We start from the raw sequence: 27704 nt of genomic DNA on the forward strand, positions 1-27704 counted from the left end.
TCAATTGCAATAGGTTTTACACCTGTTTCACCATACACAATACTATTTGGCGTACTCGATTTAACCTTTAAAACAGTTTTTAAAAACTTAAGTTGAACACATTCTATAACTTCAATATTTCCATATCCCCATATTTCACAACCATACAACACTATAGGTTTAACAATGCTACTAAATAGATCGATTTGGGTATCGATAGGTAGACAAAGGGACTTGGCTTTTTTAATAAGACTATACATAGCCTTTGTTGCTTGTTTCGCAATTTCTTTTTTCGTATTATAAAAAGAACCAGATCTGTTGAATAAAACACCAAGATATTTAAACTCTGATACTATTTCTATGTTTTCGCCATTATAGGTAAAGTTATAATGCCTTTGTCTTCCTCTAGAGAATACAAGGATTTTAGTCTTACTCGTGTTTAAAACTAATTTATATTGTTCACAGTAAGTAGCATAAACATTGAGTGCTGATTGTAAATCTGAAGCAGATTCAGATAAAATCACAGTGTCATCTGCGTATAAAAGTACAAATAGTTTAACAAAATTTACAAGGTTATTATCTAATATGTGTTTGTCACATCTAACACCATGTGCTAGGTTGCTGTTTAATATAAATTCATGCAAGTCGTTCAAATAGAGTGAAAATAACAGGGGAGACAAGTTTTCTCCTTTACACCAACATTGCAAGGGAAGTAATCAGATGTCATACGATTAGAAAAAATACACGACTTCGCTTTGTTGTACATATTCATAATAATACGTAAAAAATTCTCATTTATATTGTTTAGAATAGGTTTTCCCCACAGGCCGTTTGGCCACACTGTATCAAAGGCCTCTTTTAAATCTAAAAAGGCACAAAAAGGGTCCTTTTACTATGTCTCAATAATTCTATTATAGTATTTAAAACAAACATGTTATCAACTGTCGAGTAGTCTTTTCTGAATCCTGCTTGAAATTGATTTATTATATTGTTTTCTGCTGTAAATGTTTCTAACCTAGTGTTTAAAATAAGTGTAAAAACTTTCCCCAAACAGCTTAACAGTGTTATTGGTCTGTAATTGCATGGATTAGAACTATCACTCTTATTCTGATAAAGTTTCTGTTAAGCAACGCGCCATGGAGAAATCGCGTGGCAGCAACGATGAATCACTTGTCCGTGTTAGCGACCAGTTTCCAAAGGAAATTCAGGCCAGGAGGAAACAACTGATTCCAGCCCTAGCAAAAGCCAAAGAGGCTGGAAAACCGGCTTATTTATCCTATGACAAGCTTTTCATTGATAACCGCAGATACACTGTTGAAACCGTGTCACAGTCTGGTTTTTCGGATGCATAGGGGGCGGACGAGAAACAGTTAACATTTCTGTTATGGAATGTAAGGGGTATTGTGAATAAATTAAATGACTGCGACTTTTTGAATTTTATTTCAGATTTTGATGTACTGTTATTTGTTGAAACTTGGAACTCAAAACTTTCTAATGTTCAGATAGAAGGGTATGACTATTTCGCGTGTCCACGACCAAAATTTAATAGACGAGCGAAACGGGACGGCGGCGGTGTTATTGTCTATTATAATCTGGGTTGAAAGATCAATATATTGAGTCACTGTCAAATGCTGAAAATAAAGAATTATTTAATGTTTTATCGAACGATATATCATCTAGCTCTTCACCGTCAGATATTGACAACTGTATACAAAATTTTGAATCTATTTTTAGTGATGTAGCTTCTCCTTTTATTAAAAAGATAAAAGTAGGTAACGAATTATCGACGCAAACTTTTGAATTTAATCAGCCGTGGTATAACGAGGAGTGCTATGAGAAACAACAATTGTTTTACAAGTGCCTGAATAAATACAGAAATTATAAAACTGATGTAAATAGAAAAAATATGGTAAATGCAAGATCCGAATACAAAACATTGTTAAGAAAATGTAGATTTAATTTTGATAAAGAAGAAACAAATCAGTTGTTGAAAGCTCGATACAAAAATGCACGTCTATACTGGAACATGTTAAAGGAGTCTACTGGGATAAAACAATCAAGTATACCATTGTCGGCTTTTGAGCAGTATTTCAAAATTGTAAATAATCCAAATGATAGATTTTTCTGTCCAGATGAAGACATTATAGAGTTTGTAAATCGCTATGAAAAAAATGAGTTCAAGGTAATGTTTCAGGAACTGAATCGTCAACTTTCCATAGATGAGATACAGGTGGCAATTAAAGAATTAAAAACTAATAGAAGTGGCGGACCAGATTTAATTATCAATGAATTTTTTATGCATGGCAAACATATTCTAGTACCTGTTTTGTATTCTTTGTTTAACAAGATTTTTGAACTTGGATACTTTCCTGAACGATGGTCAGAAGGGTATGTTATACCCTTACATAAAAAAGGGAGCATAAATAATGTAGAAAATTACCGTGGTATTACTCTGCTAAGCTGTATCGGAAAACTTTTTACTCGATAATAAATAACAGATTGAAAGCTTGGGCGGAAAATTACAACGTTTATATCGAAGCTCAAGCGGGTTTCAGGTCTAAAATGAGTAATGTAGATAACATATTTGTATTAAATGGTTTAATTTCACATGTTTTGAATCAGGGGAAGCAACTCTACACATTATTTGTGGACTACACTAGGCCTTTGATTATGTCGTAAGGGAAAATTTATGGTACAAATTAATACAATTAGGTTTAAGAGGTAAAATTTTAGACATAGTTAAATCTATTTATACATCAGTAAAATCTAGAGTTAAACATTGTAATAAGTTAAGTGAAGAATATAGTTGCATGCTAGGCGTCAGACAAGGGGAGTGTTTATCTCCCTTTTTATTTTCCATGTTCATTAACGACTTAGAAGATGTATTTATAAATAGTGATGCTACTGGTATAGATGTTAGTATGTTTAAGATATTTTTATTACTTTATGCAGATGATATAGTGGTATTTGCTAATTCAGCAGAGGAATTACAAAATAATATTAACCTATTACATAATTATTGTGAGACTTGGAAACTTAAAGTAAATGTTGATAAGACAAAAGTAATGATTTTTAGAAAAGGTGGAATTATTTCTAGAAATACGGAGTTTTTATATGATGGCCAGCCTATAGAAATTGTTAACAAATTTTGTTATTTGGGGATTACATTTACCACTGGTGGTTCACTTAGCACAGCGCAAAATACGCTTTCTGGTCAAGCACAAAAAGCTATATTTAAGTTAAATAAATATTTACATAAATTTACCTACATACCGCCAAAACACCAGTTGGACCTATTTGATAAGCTTGTATCACCCATATTGAATTATTGTAGTGAAGTATGTGGTTTTGTTAACGATCCGTCAGTTGAAAGAGTACACATGCAATTTTGTAAGAAACTCTTAGGCGTTAAAAAGTGTACACAAAATGATTTTATATATGGTGAATTAGGTCGTGTCTCTTTTAGAACAGTTCATATGTATAATGTTATAAAATACTGGTTAAAAATACTACAACTTAGTCACAATAAGTATGTGTATATGACATATAACTTGTTAAAGGATGATCTTGAACAAAACAATGTACGTAATTGGTGTTCTTTAATTAAAGATTTACTGTGTTCTTTAGGTTTTGTTGATGCTTGGATATTTCAAGGTGTGGGCAATTCAGATCTGTTCTTGTGTTTAGTTAAACAACGACTAAGCGACCATTTTATTCAAAATTGGAATTCAAGACTAAATAATTCAAGTAGAGCTTTATTGTACAGACACATTTCGTCGTTTAGATTTCAACCGTATCTTAGTTGTTTTAATACTAATAAATTTTGCCAGTCAATTTCGCGTTTACGAGTTTCCTCTCATAGGTTACAGATTGAGGCAGGAAGATGGGTTAGACCAGTTAGTATTCCTGTAAATGATAGAAAATGTATTGTATGTCAAACACTTGAAGACGAGTATCACTTTGTGTATTAGAGTGTCAAATATTTAAGGACTTAAGAAAACAATTCATACCAAAAAGATACTGGCACAGACCGAATATGTTCAAATTCGTAGAACTTTTAAATTCAGAAAATCAAAATATAGTACGAAATTTAGGAAAATTCATACATAATGCATTTGAAATCAGAAAAACAATTTTGTAGGACATTACATTTTCAAAACATTTTGCTTTCATCTTCATTATCGTGAGGAAGCCATCCAGCTGGCTTACGGAAGGTCGGTGGTTCTACCCAGGTGCCCGCTCGTGTTGAAATAGTGCACGGAGGGGCACCTGGGGTCTTCCTCCACCATTAAAGCTGGAAAGTCGCCATATGACCTAAAATTGTGTCGGTGCGACGTTAAACCCAACAAAATAAATAAATAAATCATCTTCATTATAAATATTTAGGGACGACTTTTGTTTTAAGCATCGATTGTGTGCAAAATTGGGGAAAAAAAAACACAAAAAAAACCAAAAAAAAAAAACCTCTTACGCTTTCGGTTTTCGGTAAGAGCTACCAAAACAAAAACAATTATATATATATATCTATTATATATATATATATATAATATATATATATATATATTATATTATATATATATATATATTATAAATAAAATAAATAAATAAATAAATAAAACCTGAATTTTGTACTATCTCGTCGGAATGAAACTCATTCAGTTATCCTTTGTCTTTTGTCTCCTTTCGTTTAAAGGTTAACTGTTTAGTTTTGTTCTGTTATTTTAGTCACATATCATCTTTGTTATTATATTATATGTGGTACATAATTATATGTATGTATATGTAAAATTGAAAATTGTGAGTGTAATTTTTTTCGTAATCTTTTAATTATATATTGATATGTGCCACATGTATATCTGTATAGATAGGTGTAATATGTGTTTGTTATTGTTTTCATGTATGTAAATGTATCTATTATATACCGATAACAATTTCTAAATTTTGCACTCCTTACACTGTCAGTATTTTGATAATGTCAGAAATATCTAAGAGTATCAGGTAAAACAAACACTTTTGGAGTAGTTACTGCCACAAGTCCCAAATTGTTTAACAATTTACAGTTTAGAGACAGATTTTTTTTTTCTTTTTTTTTTTCTTCTTATAGATATTTCTGACCTTCTCCGGAACAGAATTTTTTAAATTCCAATTGAAAAATTTCGCATAGTGTGATGTTCACCACTGTTTTGCTATATCTTGTATTATGAAAATTATATGTCATCATGGGTTTTTGTAGCCTATATGAAAGTAATAAAGTTATCTTATCTTATCTTATCTTATTATAAACATTATTTACGCAATCAGCTGGAGCTGATAAGTGTAACCCAAAATGGTGTGATTTGGTTCAAGATTAAAAAACAGTTTAGCTTTGCTAATGAAGATATTTATTTTTGTGTGTGCTATATCGCTCCAGAAGACTCTCAGGTGTACCGTAATGAATATTCCACATTATACCAGTTTGACTTTTTTGAACATTTAAGCACTGAAATAAGACGTTACAGTGACCTCGGAAGCGTGTATTTAGCGGGCGACCTGAATTCTCGCACTGGTGAACACACCGATTATATAACGGACATTAACCTTAATAGATTTGTTGATTTGCCCGAAGATAGAGATCGTTTGCCTATCACGGTAAAGCGCAAAAATCACGACAAGTTCGTGAATCATTTTGGAACAAAATTGTTGACACTTTGTAAAGAAAACAGTCTTATTATTGTTAACGGTCGCCTCGAGGACGGAAATTATACGTATCACTCAGTGCATAGAAATAAAACTACCGCTAGCACAGTAGACTATTTAATTACATCAAACACCAATTTGTCATCTGTATTTGGTATGGGTGTGCTTGATGTCGGAATTTTCCGATCATTGCCCTATTACTTTTTCTTTAAAATGTAAGGCACAGGCCTCGGTGCCTGAAGGAGTCAATTCATATGAAAAAATTGTATGGGATTCTTCAAACACAGAAGTCTTTTTAAATACACTTGACAGCAGCAAGCATTTGTTTGATGACATAACAAATAAGCTGGTATCTGGTGAAACTGATATAAATCAATGTATTAACACATTCTCTGATATGGTGCATGATATCTCTTTTAAATGTTTCGGTCGATCTTGTAATCACCATAGTAAGGGCAGAAAAAGAAAGAAAACAGAATGGTTTGACGACAGATGCCGGAAAGCAAAAGCAGATTTTTTAAAGGCAAAACGAATATTTATGAACAATAAAACTGAGCAAAATAAGCTTAATTTTTTGACGAGCAGGTCCATTTTTGTTAAAGTTAAGAGATTAGCTAAAAGCAAGTATTTTTGTTATGAAAGAATAAAACTGTCAGAATTAAGTCAAAAGTCTCCCAGGAAATTTTGGAAATATTTAAACAAATTTAAACGTAAAGGGAATTTTTCAAATAATGATGTCAGTTTAAATGATTTTACGCAACATTTTGCAAATTTATCCACTGTGCCTGAGGATCTAATGAACAGCGGTCTTCTCAATACACAATCACGTGATAGTGAGGTGAATATTGATCAATTAGATAAGCCATTTTCTGTATTAGAATTGGAAAAAACCATATCTTCCTTGAATCGCCATAAAAGTAGTGACTACGAAAATAATGTAGCTGATTTTTTCATAGATGCTAAGCAATTTATTTCTCCTTATCTTTGTACCATTTTTAATTATATTTTTGACACAGGAGTTTATCCGGAGGCATGGTCAATAGGTGTTATTGTGCCAATTTTTAAGAAGGGCGATCCTTGTGATCCGTCGAATAATAGAGGTATCACCTTAGTAAATATTATAGGTAAAATATTTTCTCTGCTTTTGAGAAATAGAATTAACAAATGGTGTGAAGATGGTAATTTATTCAATGATTCACAATTTGGGTTTCGTGATAATCGTTCAACAGCTGATGCAATTTTTCTGTTGCACACTATTATTCAAAAGGTCTTGTCAAAAAATTCAAAACTATGGTGTATTTTTATTGATTACGAGAAGGCTTTCGATACGGTAAACAGAGATGCCCTATGGGTAAAACTTATTAATACTGGTATCAGCTGTAAAATGATTACCATGATAAAATCTATTTATAACACTGTTAAATCTTGTGTAAGATTATCAGCGTCAATGCCCCTGTCTGATTTTTTCGATGTTACGCTTGGATTGAAACAGGGCGAACCATTATCTCCCTTATTGTTCATTTTATTCATAAATGATATCAACGAATCTATTGACTTTAATACACTGACTAACAATGACCTAGATCTGCTATCTATGTATTTAATTCTGTTTGCAGATGACATTGTTATGTTCACTACAGACCCAAATAGTTTACAAGCACAAATTGATAATATTTATCTATATTCTAGGAAGTGGGGTCTTAATATTAACGTAAAAAAGACAAAAATTTGTGTATTTGAAAAACGCAAACAAACACATGAACTGGATTTTTATATCAATAATGAAAAAATCGAAATAGTGGACTATTTTATTTATTTGGGTGTTAAATTCACACACACTGGTAAATTGTTAGAAGCTGTGAAAGCGTTATCTGACCAAGCCTTAAGGGCATATCACAATTTATTATATTTGTTTGACAGAGTAAAAACGGATGTTAAAACAAAGTTAAAACTATTTGATACTATGGTTGTACCAATATTATTATATGGCTCTGAAGTCTGGGGTGTATACAATTTCAAGGAAATTGAAAAACTTGATATCAGATTTTGTAAATATGTGTTAGGAGTCAGGGCTCAAACTCCAAATAATGCCGTATATGGCGAACTGGGTAGATACCCATTAGCAGTTACTGCCAAAGAGAGATCACTAAAGTTTTGGTTGAAGATCATGAAACGCCCTGACTCACTTATGTATACTATGTATTTAGATCAATATAACAATGTTCATAATAGCTGTTGGTCAAATAAGTTGAAAAGTATTCTTGACCATCTTGGTTTTAGTGATATATATGATAACTTCAATTGTAATGTTAACTATTGGCCAATGTTACAAAGAAGAATCCGAGATCAGTTTATCCAACAATGGAATGAGTCTTTGAATAATATGTCTAAACTAGAATATTATAGAATTTCAAGCGTTCATTTTGTTATGAGAAATATATTGATATAATTACTAACGATGTATTACGTAAACATTTTACAACATTAAGAGTTTCTTCTCACCCATTAGAAATAGAATTTGGTAGATATCGTGATATTCCTAGGGAAAATCGATTATGTAAACTTTGTAATCAACAGGTTGTTGAAAGCGAATACCACTTCTTGATGTGTTGTAGTAGGTACACAGAAATTCGTACTAAATATTTAGGTCATATGTCATGGCCTTCACTGCAAAAATTTAATAGGTTCTTGTCAACTGAAAACAGAAAATTGGTGATTAATGTTGCAAAATTTATCAAAGAAGCATTGTTTATTAGAAAAAATACCCTCGATAACTTAACTGTTTCGTAGAAACTTATGCCATAGTCAGGCTGATTATGCTTTGTGTATGTGACTTATATTTGTTTGTATAATATTTGTTTATATGTCATTTGTTTATGCCACGTCTTTGCCATATTGTTTGCTAGATTGTAAATGGCCAAAGGCAATTATTTGTCGATTTTGCCAATAAACTTGAAACTTGAAACTTGAAACTTTAAAAATTGGTATAATTTTCCCTACAGTCCAGGAGTTTGGAACAATTCCGGTATTAAAAATGATATTGAATAATTTAAGCAACACATATTTTAACTTTGGAAAAGAATACTTGATATGTTCATTCAACAGACAATCAGTACCACTGGATTTATTGTTCTGAAGATTCCTAACTGCCTTGTCAATTTCAAACAAAGTAATTGGTTGATTCAATACATTGTTTACATCAACAAACACAGCATCAACATTATCATTATCATCGGCGTCTTGTACAAAATTCATTTCTTTAAAGTATTCATACAAATCTTCAAGCTTGGCATTAGTTCTGTTAACCTTTTTCCCATTTAGGATTCTCCAAAACTCTCTAGGTTTTGTACTTTTAATTTTTGAGATTTTCCGTGCATTTTCTCTTTGAAAATTTTTGAAATTCGAATTTAATGTAGCCTTATATGTTTTACTATGCATTCTCAGATTTCTTTTATTTTCATCAGTTTTTCTCAATTTATATAAATGCTTCGCTCGATGAAAGTTTTTTCGTGCATTTTTCCGACTTAGGTGATAATGAGTTTTATCCTACCACTTTGCATTTATCAGGCCGATATCTGCCTGCCGTGTAAACCTGATCTTTATACAGTCAATGCAGGTTTATACCGTCAATGCAACTGACGGACTACTTTTTCAAGTATATGTGCCATAGGCGATGTAAACTGGGCTGTGTTCGAAGCTCAAACATTTCATCATTTTACGAGGACGGCCACGGTAAATTTAAAAAAAAAATTGGTTCACTCTATCCTCGTAAACCTCCGTACGGAATGGTACTGCGACGGTTTTTCAAAGACTGTGTGAATCGTCCTTGGCTTTGTTTATTTGTTTATTTTCACTCATTTTTAGTTAGAAATTTACACAAATAACCTGTATTTTATCCGAGTCAAAACCATTCTGCTTGTTTTGTACGCGAATGCCCTGTTAGCACCGATGATTTATAATACACAGAACGTCAGAAGGCAAAGTATGATGCATGAAATAATGTTTTATTGTAAGGAATCATGTGTAACTGGATCAAGCAGACAAAGGGGGTTGAACTTGAAGGGCGTAGGAATTCACACAAGTGAGTGAAATTCGGGATTATTTTTGTATAGAAAAAAACATCTTGAAATTAAATATATGTTATACACAGATTTTATTGACTGCAGGATAAATAGAATATTAGGTTATAATAATAATAATAATAATAATTTTATTTGTGCACTTCATGTCAAAACAAATTACAGAGCATAATAAATTATCACTGTATTTCACAGATATCACAGTTGTAATAGTAAAGTCATCTATCATATAATATTGATTAAAATTTATCACAGGATGTTATTCTTGTTTTGAATATATAGTTACTGAAACAAAAAATGTAAAAGATATCGATATCACCTCTAGATAGTTGTAATACCAGTATTTATAATTTCAAATAGAAGATTAATGCACTGGATTGCCCGTAAAGCTTTGGCATTTACATGCAAAACTTATTTCCAACGGGGTCCATGCTGTCACATTTAGATCTTAAGTGACTAATTACTCTACTTAGAACTGTCACATGATGGTATAAAAGTGATAATGAAATCATAAGATAATGATCTTACGTTGTCATATTACATATTATAGAGTGGTAGATACATTCCATTTTAAAACAATATTCCTTTTTTGAATACGAAGGTGTTAACAAGTCATGATCTTATGAGTGACTTTAAAGATTTAGGTGTATGTGTCATAAGCATATTATATAGGTCTTACAAAATCAATGACACCATGATATTGTCTTTCTTAACTTAAGTTTATCCATTTATCCCCCTCTGCAATTAAGCCTTGGGTGGATAAACCTTTTTCCAACTCGGTGGATAAACTTAAGTTAAGAAAGACAGTAACCTAATTTTCTCTATAAAGTTCTAATAATGGCATACAATAAATAACCCCCAAATTAATAAAGTTAAAGAAGAAGAAGAAGAAGAATGTTTTATTTGACTTAAACTGTACAAATATACAAACAATAGATAATAAATTAAACATAGAAAGATCAAAGCATATCTACATAATAATAATGTCTGACATATAAATGTTATGAGGGTGGTCTTGTATAAATACATAATGTTACATGTAGTCAGCTATCTATTCTTCATGCAGAAATATATACGCAAGTTAAATATAGATTCTACTGATCTGTATAATGTCTATTTTCACAATAAATATGCCTAGAAAGTTGCTCAGTCATCCACTTAATACTGTTATGTCATTACTTGTCAGGATAAACCACGTTAGGGTTCGAGACCCAATACAAATAACACTCTCAAAGGTTAATACATTTTAATCTACATGATACAAGTGCAACTACAATACTGAATACTTGACAATGAAACATGCCTATTATATAACACAACAATAACTCAATGTCCTAATAGTGTTGATGATACAACGTTGTTGTGTCCCTTAGTATGTATATAATCCAGTTACGCAACAAATACCAGTACAATCACGGCGGGGAAACCAAGAATGCAACGTCATCAAAAAGCAGCGCAAATGAGCTGGCCACACACAAATTTACGTCGATTCAGGTAAGAAAAGTCTTGTAACTTTTTTATTACTGCAGCTTTCGACTCGAGATAAAGAGCACCGTACTCGGCCTGGAGTATACTATTCTGCGGTAGTGTTCCATATTGTACGTATAGCTTGGTTTTTGCTCGAAAACGCGAACAGTTGGCAAAGAAGGTATGAGCTGTACCACACTTTTGTCTAAGAAAGTGAGTTTTGACCGCATTTTCGTGAAATGAGGACAGATTTGAAGCTCATTTAATATCAGTGACTAGCATAACAGTCAATCATTGCTTTATTTTGCTATTTTCAAGGATATCTGACGATATTTTATTCAAAACAAACACCGTTATTAAAATGAGAACATCCACACTGACGACTTTGTTGGAGAACATCCACACTCTTAATTACCATTATTGCAGTAATGCTTCCTAAAAGCTGTGTCTTAGGCAGTCAAGCTACGTTGTTCAGCAACAAATGTCGTCTATACATACAATCAGCAGTTCATACCATTTACCGCAAGTCTGTAGACCAGTTAAAATAGATCTGCCAAATTATATAGCAATGGCTGATCACATGTTAGGCTAACATTAATCTCTGTGTAAAGTGTGGCATAAGGACACGGTGTTCAGATTGATTGCATCTTAGGAAAAACATTATTTTAAGATAACAAGACAAATTCGCATAAAAGTCCTGCACACAAAGTTTAAAAGCAAATAGAGGATTGGAATAGTTATTGTATTGTTATTTTGTTTAGAACTATATCCATCCCAAAGTGCATAAAACACGGATAGTTAGTACTTTAACTAAATATTATAACTGTTAGATATTTTAAATCTTATTTCAGCAAATGAAAGTCTCTTTCAAATATCAAATACAATCCAACCTTATACATAAAAAGGGCATTATCACTTGAGGAGATTATGCACATTTGATAAACCGGCAGAAAGGCATACAATGTATTATCATTACGTAGACTAAAGCCTGGGTTCTGCATACGGAACCGAAATTCATTTATTGAATGGCAATCCCATGACAATATTATATTTCTAAAGATAAAACATGATATTAAAATTGTTTGAACATTAAATAGTTCTAAATTGTGTCTTTAAATCAGCTTGATCTCTTAAAATAAAGGCAAGGTCTATAGCCAAGTGTTAGAGCGTCCGCTTTGAGTGCGCGAGGTCGTGGATTCGATTCCCGGCCGCGTCATACCAAAGACGTGAAAAATGGTACCAGTAGCTCCCTTGCTTGGCGTTCAGCATTAAAAGGGAAACTGGCCTCTTCTCTCATACCCTCGTGGCGATTGATCCCATCAGGAATGAGGGGTCGAGAGTGATTAATATAAGTTATAGAACTTCCTTCAAAATCGACCTAAAATGAATTCTGTATAAACTAAAATAAAGGCAAACATAAAAACACGGTTTTATACATTTGATTTAATCACATGTAAGACCGTAGCTTATAATTTTGACTGAGAAGATTCATTAAAAGCTTCATTGGGGACAATTTACTTTTGAAAAGATGATTTCCTATAGGCACATATTACAAAAAGTTACTTAAGGTCAAAACATTTTGTTCAGCAGAAAAAGCACATGACACTATCAATTTACATTTGTCAAAAGTTGCAAGTTTATTCTATAATTTGGAAAAATCGGGAGTTTAATCAAATTTCAAATCAGTGAAGAAAACAAAAATGGATCCGAACTACCTTAAGCATCATACGGGAAAGATTTTCATGTCACACCTTAAACTTTCGTCAGTATTTATACACCTTTCCATACTCCTCACATCCTTGGTTTTCTCTCTCCGCTGTGACTGTCTTAAGTGTTCCCGCAGAGCAGGTTTTCCGGCTGAAGCTTAGCCCCTAATATCGCACTTCAATCAAATGCTGATTTATTAAAATGAATTGCCCATAATTTGAAATGTTCTGCAATACCATTGGACAAAAATAATTTCAATCACTAAATACTGTTACAATTGTATTAATAATTTACTAGTTGCGGACACCTATTCACATTAGCAGATCTTATTAATTTCAAACTGTTTTATAGAGCTTGAGCCGTATTGTTCGTTAATAGTAGTTCAGCCAGGAAAATTGTAAGGGTGTTTAAGTATAGGTTTGTGGTTTGGTAAAAGAAATTGACATATACTTTGTTATCTCGCATATGTAATTGGTGCTAAAATGATTTCAATGGGATGAGAAGTTTTATTTTTCTAATTATTGGCTAACCTGTTTAGTGTTTAAAATTATTTTTTGTTTACAAATTTAAGCTCTGCGTACAGTATATGTGACTTACCGGGTTAATAAACGACTGAAAGTAAATCTTGATTTACCAAAATTAATTTCCCCATAATTCCAAAAATACTGCAATGACATTGGAGAAAAGTAATTTCAAACACTAAAAAGATGGAAAAAAGATTTATGTTTTCTTTTCCATTTTTATATTTTATATTATATTATATATAACACGATCTTATTCATGTAGAATCTACTCTACTAAATATTTATATAGATCAAATGCCCTACGGATTGCAACAATATTTTCAAATTGACATTATTAAATTTATGTCATAAAAAGAAACAAATACTGCCATCTGAAACAAAATAACGAATGACGCGCAGATTGAATGCAGTGAAACTTATCACTTTTACTTTACTTTTTCACATGTCAGATTTTAAAACAAAAACGGTTTTGTCTTGATTTTTCTAAAAAGTGCATGATAATAGTGTGGATGTTCTCCAACAAAGTCGTCAGTGTGGATGTTCTCAGTTTAATAACGTTGTTTGTTTTGAATAAAATATCGTCAGATATCCTTGAAAATAGCAAAATAAAACAATGATTGACTATTATGCTAGCCACTGATATTAAATGAGCTTCAAATCTGTCCTCATTTCACGAAAATGCGGTCAAAACTCACTTTCTTAGACAAAAGTGTGGTACAGCTCATACCTTCTTTGCCAACTGTTCGCGTTTTCGAGCAAAAACCAAGCTATACGTACAATATGGAACACTACCGCAGAATAGTATATTCCAGGCCGGGTACGGTGCTCTTTATCTCGAGTCGAAAGCTGCAGTAATAAAAAAGTAACAAGACTTTTCTGACCTGAATCGACGTAAATTTGTGTGTGGTCAGCTCATTTGCGCTGGGTTTTGATGACGTTGCATTCTTGGTTTCCCCACCGTGACAATATTAACGTTTCACAAATATGAAACTTATCCATTCGTAACAACTGTGGTTAGATTCAAAATTCGTAGTAAGTTTTCATTGTAGTAATCAATGCCAAATAAGGATAACCGCGGTTAACATCTCTCAACCAATCACGTTCCACGCATACGGATTAGTACCTTATACATGGTAGTTTTGGTACCAAATAAGGAAACATGAAATTGATTGTCGCATCGGTGTACGCACAGGCACCAGTATCGGACCTGGGACAAAGAATATGGCCTTGTTTTTCATCCTAAATGAGTTCAAAATGAAAAATATGTAATGAAATATGACCCCCCTACAAATGATACATATGTCTACTGTATCATTTGTAGGGGGGTCATATTTCATTACATATTTTTCATTTTGAACTCATTTAGGATGAAAAACAAGGCCATATTCTTTGTCCCAGGTCCGATACTGGTGCCTGTGGGTGTACGCAGGCGATGTGTATTGACGAAGGTGTGTTAAAGAACAACACGCGTTACGTTGTACTGATTGTTTCGGACAAAGAAGTATAAAATACACAGAATGGCAACTGGCTATAATTTCGCGTGATCTCGTGTCAGAGCGTGAATCGGCGTTATCTTAGTAAAAACAAACATCGGCGAGCATAGAGTTACAATTTGTACCTTTAAAACTACATTTAAAATACATGTTTGCTTCTAAAACAACATTAGTTAAATGTGAAATAGTCTTAAGACACAAAGTACACGTTTCTTACCATCAGGCCTCCTAGCAGGCCTGAACAAAAATAAAAGTTTTTATAAAGGCTCCAACCTATGGAAATAAAGGCCTTTTAGTGTAAAACATTAAAAAATAAAAAGTAAATAAAGGCTATTTTTGTCGGAATTCTCGTTGAAAACACATAATATATATAGGTATTTACTAAAAACATCTACATGTATGTGGTCTGGTGAACACAACAGCATTTCGAAAAACTCAAGATGAAAGATACACAAGCAGTATCCTAATAACAGCACTTAAGGTATTAGGTTACTAATAGTAATGTTTACAAAATGGTCTTTGCTTGGTATATTCTGAAAGGTAACCGTATTTTGCACTATTTTGCATATTTAAACAACTTTAACCGTGCCGTTTTTTTTTATAAATTTATAAAACTTATGGAATCTCTTCAAGCTCAAGTAGAGACAAATTTCAAAGTGATAGCCACTATCCAAAACGTTTGCAGAGAACTCATTTTACCACTAATTTCAATAAAAGAAACATCAAACTATTGGAAAACAATTATAAAACATAAAATAAAAATGTCAATATCATTTTTTCTATGGTGCTTCAAGTAAACGGATTTAATGAGACAGAATTCATACTTCAACATTGAAAAAAATAAGGTCGAATGCTGTGTTTCTGTTTTGAATTTTGCTTACTCCATTTAAAAATAACCTTAGGGCAGACGTAAAACCTACCAAAATTTCTTCCACAATATATAATCTAAGAGTGAAAGCAAAATAGAGAACTTTCACCGGATGTAACTCAATATTTTTAAAGATGTGTAACTCTACCCCTTCTGTTTAAGTAGTAAATTCAATTTGAACACCAAGAAATCGCTTATAAGATTCATCTTTTTCCATTTTTGTACAAGAAATCAATAATAAGTCTTGAAAGAAGTAAAAACTTACTAGAAAAAAGGAAAATAAGGGAAAAAAATTGGTCCCAGTAGGGCTTGAACCTACGCCCTCCTAAGAATTGCAGTAAAAGTAGGTTTATGGTAGGAATTGAATACTCTTCAAAAAGGAGGTTCTCTATTAGTGATCTAATACCTTAAAAGGGGGGAAGAAATACAGTAGTATAACCATTACTTGCTTTAAACTGGCACGTCAAGCAGTTTGAACAAAAATATAGGTTTTGAGTGAAAATTACAGGCTATTTGGCAGTTTTTTCAGAAGATTTAAAGGTTTTAAAGGTTTGCTCTGAAATTAAAGGCTTTTAAAGGTTTTAAAGGTTTCACTAGGAGGCCTGTTAACCATCAAAAAAAAGCGTGGTTATACGGTGATAATTAATTTGCCGATGAATAATTGCTTTCGCATACAAAATGGCGCGTGGAGAACGCTTCACTTCCGGTAAACGAGATCTCATTGAGTTGTCACGGGATGTTGGCGAGATTTGCTCTATAGGCTATATACCAATAAAAGAAATTGTTCTTTGTTTCATATTAAATTCAGCTACTTCAGAACAATTTTGTTACAGTTTCTAGATTTTCACTGCGTCGTAGAACTACTTTCCACAAGATATCCATACATTTGCTTCAAGAAAACGAAAAGAAAAAGGGGTGTTGAATAGTATGCAGTGAAATGCAAGTCAACTGAAGTCAGGTACCCTCATATTGCCGCATTTCAGAAAGCGGTCCGCAGAATAAACACCCTACTTTCGTTTTCATGTAAACAACTCGAAAACATGCGAATATTAGCATGAAAAGTGCCCTATTTTATGTGAAATTCATTCAACGAGTGAAATAATGCCCGTTTGGCCCCCGATTTACGCGCAAATGCGCGAAAAATGGAAAAATTAAGATCTATTTAATATTAGGGACTTCTTTCAACTACACCACGGAAGCATATTTTTGACCGAATTACTGCATTATGACCTATAAGAAATATCTTTTATCAAATTTCATAGCATTTTCATCCCTATTTTCAAGAAAGATGTAATACCAAAACTGTTAACAATTCATTGTGAAAATTCGAGAATTTAGAGAAATATAGACATTTAAGTGAGGTCACCCCCTCCCCATTTTCTGGGCTAAATTTAGGCTCTATGGTCGCTTCATTGTAAATTTTGGTAAAAGTTTCACCTGTATGCATTAATTTTCATTTTGATTCTGAAATATCTTTCCCATTCCGTCATGAATATAAATCAAATGGGTGCAATTTTGTGCATTTTCACACATTCTGGAGACAAAATATTGGCCTTTCTATTGCAGAAATTGCTGCAGAAATAGGCGCATCTACTCAAAATATGGTCAAAATTCAAAAATTTTCAAATTTAATGATTATTTTCCCACCGAAAACTTTCTTTTTATAACATAAAAAATTGATTTATGACTATTAAGACTAATTGTGAGTGTTTTCGAAAAAAAGTCTGATTTCAGCTCTTATAGCTAAAAAACCAATAAAAGAAATTGTTCTTTGTTCATATTAAATTCAGCCTTCAGAACAATTTTGTTACAGTTTCTAGTTTTTCCCACTCCGTCTTAGACCTATTTCCACAAGATACCCATACATTTCTTCAAGAAAATGAAAAGAAAAAGGGGTGTTGAAAAGTAGCAGTGAAATGAAAGCAACTGAAGTCAGGTACCCTCATATTGCCGCATTTTCAGAAAGCGGTCCGCAGAATAAAACCCCTACTTTCGTTTTCCCATGTAAACAACTCGAAAACAAAGCGAATATTAGCATGAAAAGTGTCCATTTTATGTGAAATTCATTCCACGAGTGAAATAATGCCCTTTTGGGCCCCCCGATTTACGCGCAAAATGCGCGAAAAATGGAAAAAATAGGATCATTTATTAGGGACTTTTTTCAACTACACCACGGAAGCATATTTTTGACCGAATTACTGCATATGACCTATAAGAAATATCTTTTATCAAAATTTCATAGCATTTTCATCCCTATTTCAAGAAAGATGTAATACCGAACACTTTAAAACAATTTCTTTGTGAAAATTCGAGAATTTAGAGAAATATAGACATTTAAGTGAGGTCACCCCTACCCTTTTTCGGGGCTAAATTTAGGCTCTATGGTCGCTTCATTGTAAATTTTGGTAAAAGTTTTCACCTGTATGCATTATTTTTCATTTTGATTCTGAAATATCATTCATTCCGTTATGAATATAACTCAAATGGGTGCATTTTGTGCATTTTCACACATTCTGGAGACAAAACATTGGCCTTCTATTGCAGAAATTTGCTGCACAAATAGGCGCATCTCCCAAAAATAGGGTTTCAAAATTCAAATTTATAAAATTTAATGATTTTTTTGCAATGAACATCATTTTATAACATATAAAATTTGATTTATGACTATTAAGACCTAATTTGATGTGTTTCGAGAAAAGTCTGATTTCAGCTCTGATAAGAAATATCTTTTATCAAATTTCATAGCATTTTCATCCCTATTTCAAGAAAGATGTAATACCGAACATGTTTACAAGTTTCATTGTGAAAATTCGAGAATTTAGAGAAATATAGACATTTAGTGAGGTCAACACCCTCCCCTTTTTTCTGGGTTAAATTTGGGCTCTAGGGTCGCTTCATTGTAAAATTTTGGTAAAAGTTTCACCTGAAATGCATTATTTTTCATTTTGATTCTGAAATATCATTCATTCCCGTCATGAATATACTCAAATGGGTGCATTTTGTGCTTTTTCCCACACATTCTGGAGACAAATATTGGCCTTTCTATTGCAGAAATTGCTGCAAAAAAAGACGCATCTACTCAAAATATGGTCAAAATTCAAAAATTTTCAAATTTTAAATGATTTATTTGGGCACTGAAAACATCATTTTATAACATATACAATTGATTTATGACTATTAAGACTAATTGTGATGTGTTTCGAGAACAGTCTGATTTCAGCTCTGATAAGAAATATCTTTTATCAAATTTCATAGCATTTTCATCCCTATTTCAAGAAAGATGTAATACCGAACATGTTAACAAGTTTCATTGTGAAAATTCGAGAATTTAGAGAAATATAGACATTTAAGTGAGGTCACCCCCTCCCCATTTTCTGGGTTAAATTTAGGCTCTATGGTCGCTTCATTGTAAATTTTGGTAAAAGTTTCACCTGTATGCATTATTTTTCTTTTGATTCTGAAATATCATTCATTCCGTCATGAATATAACCAAATGGGTGCATTTTGTGCTTTTTCCCACCATTCTGGAGACAAAAAATTTGGGCCTTTCTATTGCACAAATTGCTGCAGAAATAGGCGCATCTACTCAAAATATGGTCAAAATTCAAAAATTTTCAAATTTAATGATTATTTTGCACCTGAAAACATCATTTTATAACATATACAATTGTTTATGACTATTAAATAATTGTGATGTGTTTCGAGAAAAGTCTGATTTTCAGCCCTTATAAGAAATATCTTTATCAAAATTCATACATTTCATCCCTATTTTCAAGAAAGATTTTAATACCGAACATGTTAACAAGTTTCATTGTGAAAATTCGAGAATTTAGAGAAATAAAGACATTTAAGTGAGGTCACCCCCAAACCCATTTCGGGGCTAAATTAGGCTCTATGGTCGCTTCATTGTAAATTTTGGAAAAAAGTTTTCACCTGTATGCATTATTTTTCTTTTTGATTCTGAAAATTATTAAACCCGTCAGGAATATAAACTCAAATGGGTGCATTTTGTGCATTTTCTCACATTCTGGAGACAAAATATTGGCCTTTCATTGCAGAAATTGCTGCAGAAAATAGGCGCATTAATCAAAATATGGTCAAATCAAAAATTTTCAATTTAATGATTATTTTTGCACTGAAAAACATCATTAAGACTAATTGTGATGTGTTTCGAGAAAAGTCTGATTTCAGCTCTTATAAGAATATTGAGTTTAATCGCTAAAGGTTAAACTGTTTATCTAGCACAAAAGAATTATTAGTTAATTGATTTTTAATATGATGACGTAATATAATGAGAAGATTAGCACGCGTTTTAGAGCGCCCTCTATAGGGAGAAGATCAGCACGCCGCTGGAGCGTCCTTTTTCCCTCGCTGACTTCCAACGAAGGTAGACGTGCTTTTAGTGCTCTGTCAAACTATTTCAATTTAAGTCTCAAAGAAATATTTATAAACTTATATTTGTAATGTTTTAATGTAAAAAACTATCTAAATGTGCTGAGAATAGTTTTTTAAGTAATTTGTTATACTGAAATAATTATATTAGTTTTACATGCATATTTCGTTGTAGATCTACCACGGCTTCATATATAGGGGATAAAATTGCATCATAATTTGTGATTTATGATAAATTAAAAGAGAAAAAATAACTGTGCATTATTTAATTTAGAATATTGAGAATCTAACCAAAGGACAGATATAATTTACAGCTAAAACCCAGTAAATCTAGAAAAAAAATATAAAAATATAATTGTACAATTTTAATTATAATAATAATAATAATAATAAAACAGCAACAAAATAAAAGCAGTAAACTTACAAATAGATTCTAAATTCTATTTTATTTTTCTCTTTTACATATATCGGCTAGACTTTAGAATCTGTCCGTAGCTATTCTCGTTATTTGGGCATTCTTTTATTTATCGATATGGTAGCATAGATATATTTTCCTCGCCAGGTTTAGAAAATGCGGGGGGTGTGTGGGGCAGCAGCCCCCCAATTATGAAATATACAGACTAAAAAAGCCTTACCTTTATTTAAACCATACAGGTACTGGATATTGCAAATTATGCAGATTTTACCTACGGACAGATTCTAAAAGTGCTCCCATATATCTACACCATGCCGAAATCCAAACGTAATAGATCCTGACCTTGGCGGACCAGGTACAAAAAAGAAGGCACGCACTAACCAGTGCCGGCTGATAACAACGACGTCGGGCTGATAAGAACTCAGCCGCCGGCTTCAGCTAGTATTTTGTTACAGACGTTAAACGCCGCATGAGCAGTACCGGATACATACCAGGTGATATGATCATAATTCATAATTTGTTTAAATAGTATGATTGGTGCTCATGTCAGTCTTTAAAATGAGAAAAAATCTGGAATGATTTGTTTATTGATTTACAGAACTTGTTACATATTAAAACCGAAGATCTTTCCATGAAAAAAATTCAATTGTTAATCAATGATATAACTGAGAAGGGACCGACGCTTTTATCATTTTCATTTCATTATGTGACCAAGCGTCCTGAAGAATATCTTAATCTATCGCAAATAAAATAATAATGCTTGCTGCATCTAGGCATCCTGGCTAGCCTTTCAGACATGAATGCAAGCATAATGATGATTGAATAATGATGATTGAATGGCAAAAAAAAAAACACAACATATTTGGAATAGATCTACCAAAACACAACATATTTGGAATAGATCTACCAAATTTATTCTTGTGCTTGTCTTGTGAAATACACAATATGACCTGTCATAAGCACTTCGTAGTACCTGAAGAAAGTCACTCACTGACCTACATTATCGATTTGTTTTTCGCCATTGGTGTTGTCACATATTTATTACGTCACTATTGGTGCATTTTATTTATAATCAGTACCGACAGGATGAAGTACAACGTCTCAGGCTGATTCTAAATGTAAAGGCAATTATCGTACCTTTTTCTACAATTAAAAGTTAAATTATAGAATTTTTAGACCAAACAAATATTCGGAGAAATTTATTTACATATATTCCATGTACCTGTTCCTTTTCGAAAACCTGGAATAAACATTGGTGAACAAATCGAATATAACTTTAAAACTGTGCTAAATAGTGTTACCGTCATGCATATATTTGATAGCAGTTTTCCTATAGTTTTTATGAAGAACATGTCAAATAGCGTTTCTTTTTCACGAGATAAATGTATTACTAACGGCAAGTTAAATATTTCTTTCGTTTTCATATTCATTTAATAAAATTTAAAATATTAAATTTTAAATTTTTGACCCTCAAATTTAGGTCCATATTTAATTACTAATGATAAAAGCCTGTGTTCGGACGTGTCTGAGTTGGACGTAAAACAGAACTGAAATGACATTTCAGTGAAATGAAATGAAAGTGATAATTACGTCACGAGTTGGACTAGCAATTATATTCAATTCCGGTTACAATGTTCAACATTGACACTGAGTTGTGGATGCGATCTATGTTTCCATCACAACAGTCGTGTATAACAATCCGCAACCAACATAATGGATCTATACAGTATAGATATCTCTCTCTCTATATATAACAAGAAATATTTTAAAGATGGGCGGCGAATTGTAGTAATGCAAGAAATTATGTGGTTTCATATCATTTGTGCTATTCTGTCATCTGTCTAACATTTTGCATTTTTATAGCAAATCTAAAACACTACACTTTAACACTTTTTAAAGGCTTTCCACAAAGGTTTTGTAGGGTGCTATTTTGGTCCGTTTATTCTACGACGAATAATTACAGCGGTTGGCTAATCACACCCTTAATTCATGTGATACGCAGACCGTATTCAGTTACACTATTTTGGTATTTGAACAGGTATTATTATGTTTATCAAATTTTCTTACATTTTTAGATATATCAATATTCTTGCTAAATATACTGAAAGGAAAACCATTCAGGATTACGCTTTGTCTGAAATTCACTCAGTGTAACTGCTTGCATTATGTAGTCTGATTTCCAAAAAGTAACGGTCACATGGCACGGGTGTCCAGGTCACGAATTAGTTCTTTTTACGGCATTTGCCAAAAGAAAAAAAAATGCTGAAAGAGTTTGATAATATTTTAAACAACTCATTGTCCATAAAGCCAGTGCTGCCTAAAAAAACGGCTGTAAAACACACAACTTGTCTTTAGTGTAAAATTAAGACCCCAGATATAGTCATGTTAAGCATTCTTTAATTCGTAAGCGGTAAAGATGGAACACGAAAAGGGAAATCTGAACTCTGCAAAGCTGACATAATTATCATCCGCATTTAATTATTAAAGTCCCCTTTGGCCTGGAGACTTCAATCTGTAGGGATTAAATAATGTGAAGGCTAATGGACCCAGAAAACGGTACCCACAAGGGGTGTTTTGCTCTTGCTTCATATCCGAAAAAGTAACGAGCTTTCTTCAATGGTTTGTAAATTTTGATTATTTTTTATGTTTAATTCATATGACCTAAGGCCAAAAAGCAGCATTATTTCATTTGGGGGAAAATGGAAACCCGATCGACAAATCTGCGCAGGTAGACCTTTGAATAAAAGATCCGCTAAAAATAAGTTATATACGACATAAAATGGTTCTCATGAATTCTTGAGAAAAATATCCAGGTTAAAGTAAACATGTAAGCGGAAAAAGAAAAGTGATTTGTGACACTATTAGTCCCGACTCATTCAGGCAAAGCCTTCAAAATAGGGAAAAATATATACACGATAAATTATTATGAACATTTTTTTAAACAAAATAGGGGACAGCGCTGGCCACCAAGTCTCGAATCTCGGGTATAATGAACAAAATAAACAACTTCCTTGACAACAAAAGGAGGGAGCCGATAATTTTTCAGTAACGCGATCCTTAAGATGGGTCTGTAGATCATAAAAGTTATATTATTCACGGCTTTCTTTATGCTTGGGTTCGAATTGGAGAGATTCCTATTTCACATAAACGTTTTAGACAGCTAATACGACTTTATTTTCAAAACCTCTAAAACTGACCAAAGGGACCGGGTTTTGTTGGTCATATGCATTAAGACTGGGGAAGTCACTACTATGTTAAAGATGGCTGTGAGATAAATGATGAAAGTCAAAAAAAGAGGTCTGCTGCCCAAAGGGCCTACATCCGTTAAGGTGCGAGTCCGGTTAATGGTTCGTACATCTTAAAATAAATTTCAGTGATGAGCGGGAGCCAGACCCTGATCCAATGTTAATCCTATATTTTCTATGGTATACTGAGTCCTATATATCAATACATATTTAAAATAGTAGCCTATGAAATACGGATACGGAGTATATAAATTTTTTGTTTATAAGAATAAGGATAAAGGATAAGATGTATATAAAAAGAATAAAGATATATATGGATAAAGGGTAAGAATGTATATAAGGATTAAGGATATTATGTAAAGATAAGGATAATCATATGGATTCATATAAGGATATAAATAAGAATATATATAAAATATATATATATATATATATATATAAGCATAAGGTGTATAATAAGGATAAGGATATATTATGTAAGGATAGGATATATTAAAAGAAAAAAAGAAGGTGAAAAGTAAAATATATATATATATAAAATATATATATATATATATAAAATAAAATATATATATATAATATATAGCCCAAAATTTTCAAAATTATAAGGATAAAAGGGGATAAAAGGATCTGCCATATTGCCATTAATATACTTTGATGTATAGGCCCGGCGATCCGCATTTGGCAAGTAATCTGTCCATGTTTACCCCACGCTCTGTTTACCGTTGCCGGAACAGAGCGTAAATTCCAATAAAACCAATACCCGCCCCCACCCCACTCACTTACATATGTTTATTCATATAATTGATTGCCTATATATATGATACATGACACCTACTCTGATAAAGTTGCCGGATCATAGCAACATGTATTTTGATAACATCCACTTTAAATATTAAAGCGATATTTTGCAGACTTTATGTTTTAAATTTTTTTACTATGTAGCTACCTAGACCCTACTTCAAGCCTTTAATACAAAACGTTTAATTTCGATTGTTTTTACAGATCTATCAAGTTTATTAAAACAATACTTTATTTTTCTAAATACTCGCTACGATATTTCAAGCCCTAGTTGGATAGTAGGGTTTTTCCCCAATACAGTATGTGTCATATAGGGCTTTCCAACCGACTAAAGTTTAGAATCTTGGCCTTATGTCCATATGTGGGACAGTTTGTTTGTGGAAGGCTTAATGGTATGAAAAAACATAATGTCAGAAACAGCCCAGCAATTTTGAAATTTTAAAGATCCTCCCCGTAAATTTTGATTTTGCATTACACAAAACCTACAATAGAAATAATTTGGGAACTGAAAAGGTTGTTCTAGACAACCGGGAAATTGAAGCTACAGCTTACGCAAGCTTTTTACCCACTGCCCGTCCATTGCCACGAAGAACATGGAGCTTCATTCAGTTCTTAACGTTGCCCAAAAAAAATACAGCGGGTCAATATTTATAGTACCTTGTAAAGATATAATCATTGAATAATAAAAAATAATAAAATAAATGGAGGTGCATACATTAGATATATCGGAAGACAGCCAAGGGGATTATGCCCGATGACATCGGTTTAACTCCATTAAGAATGTTATTATGCTGAATACAATTTCAGATGCAATTTCTTTATTAGTTACAACGGAAACATGAATTCTCCTCCACGTCATAGTGTTATTTGGTTACAGGCCATGGCGTTGGCTCCCTTTTTTTTGCTTTCCCGCTTTGGGGGAAGGTCCACTTACAATGCTCGTTTTTTGTAAGTGTACCTTATGGCGTTTTTTAAAAAGCATAAAAATCCGCTCTGCTACCGTTTCCGGAGCAGAATTTTAGGTACAAAGACTTATAGATTATCATCATTGCATTTATTCATAAAGTTATTCCCAAAAATTTTGTATTCCACACCATGGCCAATATATGCCACTACTAAAAAAAAAATTTCATCAAACCCTTTTTTTTTTGTCTGTTTCTTTTGTTGCTGGATAATATTAGTTTAATCGCTAAAGGTTAAACTGTTTATCTAGCAAAAAAGAATTATTAGTTAATTGATTTTTAATATGATGACGTAATATAAAGAGAAGATTAGCACGCGCTTAGAGCACCCTCTATAATGAGAAAATCAGCACGCTCTTGGAGCTTCCTCTTTCTCGCTGACTTCCAACGAAGGTAAGACGTGCTTTTAGTGCTCTGTCAAACTATTTCAATTTAAAGTCTCTAAAGAAAACCACCCACCCTCCCCTATTTTGTTTCAATAGTTTGTTGTCCTTTTTTCTTTTGTATATTTCGCTCAAACTCCACTTTGTCATGGGTGGATGCGTCATAGAAATGCATACTTTCTAAAAGATACATTGATCTACTTGGGGAAGAACAGAAAACAATATATACAGACTATACACTATATAGCTTAAATTTTGCTTCCGTTGCCGGAGCAAAGAAGTGTAATAGAATCTAGTGCATTAACATAAGAACATTAGCTACAAGATTTATGACATTTGTTGGCGTTTTTAACGCATAAAAATCCGCTCTGCTACCGTTTCCGGAGCAGAATTTTAGGTACAAAGACTTATAGATTATCATCATTGCATTTATTCATAAAGTTATTCAAAATTATGTATTCACAGCCATGGCCAATATATGCCACTATCTAAAAATAAATTTCATCAAACTTTATTTGTTGTCTGTTTCTTTTGTTGCTGGATAAATATCTTTTATCAAATTTCATAGCATTTTCATCCCTATTTTCAAGAAAGATGTAATACCGAACATGTTAACAAGTTTCATTGTGAAAATTCGAGAATTTAGAGAAATATAGACATTTAAATGAGGTCACCCCCTACCCATTTTCTGGGCTAAATTTAGGCTCTATGGTCGCTTCATTGTAAATTTTGGTAAAAGTTTCACCTGTATGCATTATTTTTCATTTTGATTCTGAAATATTATTCATTCCGTCATGAATATAACTCAAATGGGTGCATTTTGTGCATTTTCTCACATTCTGGAGACAAAATATTGGCCTTTCTATTGCAGAAATTGCTGCAGAAATAGGCGCATCTACTCAAAATATGGTCAAAATTCAAAAATTTTCAAATTTAATGATTATTTTGCACTGAAAACATCATTTTATAACATATACAATTGATTTATGACTATTAAGACTAATTGTGATGTGTTTCGAGAAAAGTCTGATTTCAGCTCTTATAGGCTATATACCAATAAAAGAAATTGTTCTTTGTTTCATATTAAATTCAGCTACTTCAGAACAATTGTGTTACAGTTTCTAGATTTTCACTCCGTCTTAGACCTATTTTCCACAAGATATCCATACATTTGCTTCAAGAAAACGAAAAGAAAAAGGGGTGTTGAATAGTATGCAGTGAAATGCAAGTCAACTGAAGTCAGGTACCCTCATATTGCCGCATTTCAGAAAGCGGTCCGCAGAATAAACACCCTACTTTCGTTTTCATGTAAACAACTCGAAAACATGCGAATATTAGCATGAAAAGTGTCCTATTTTATGTGAAATTCATTCCACGAGTGAAATAATGCCCGTTTGGCCCCCGATTTACGCGCAAATGCGCGAAAAAAGGGAAAAATTAGGATCTATTTATTAGGGACTTCTTTCAACTACACCACGGAAGCATATTTTTGACCGAATTACTGCATTATGACCTATAAGAAATATCTTTTATCAAATTTCTAGCATTTTTTTATCCCTTTCAAAAAAGAATACCGAACATGTTTAAAAATTTCTTTTGAAAATTTTTAGAATTTAGAGAAATATAGACATTTTAAGTGATACCCCTTAAAACCCCTTTTCTGGGCTAAATTAGGGCCCATGGTCGCTCATTTTAAATTTTTTGGGAAAAGTT

Source organism: Mercenaria mercenaria, chromosome 12, assembly GCF_021730395.1.
Source record: "Mercenaria mercenaria strain notata chromosome 12, MADL_Memer_1, whole genome shotgun sequence".
NCBI lineage: Eukaryota > Metazoa > Mollusca > Bivalvia > Venerida > Veneridae > Mercenaria > Mercenaria mercenaria.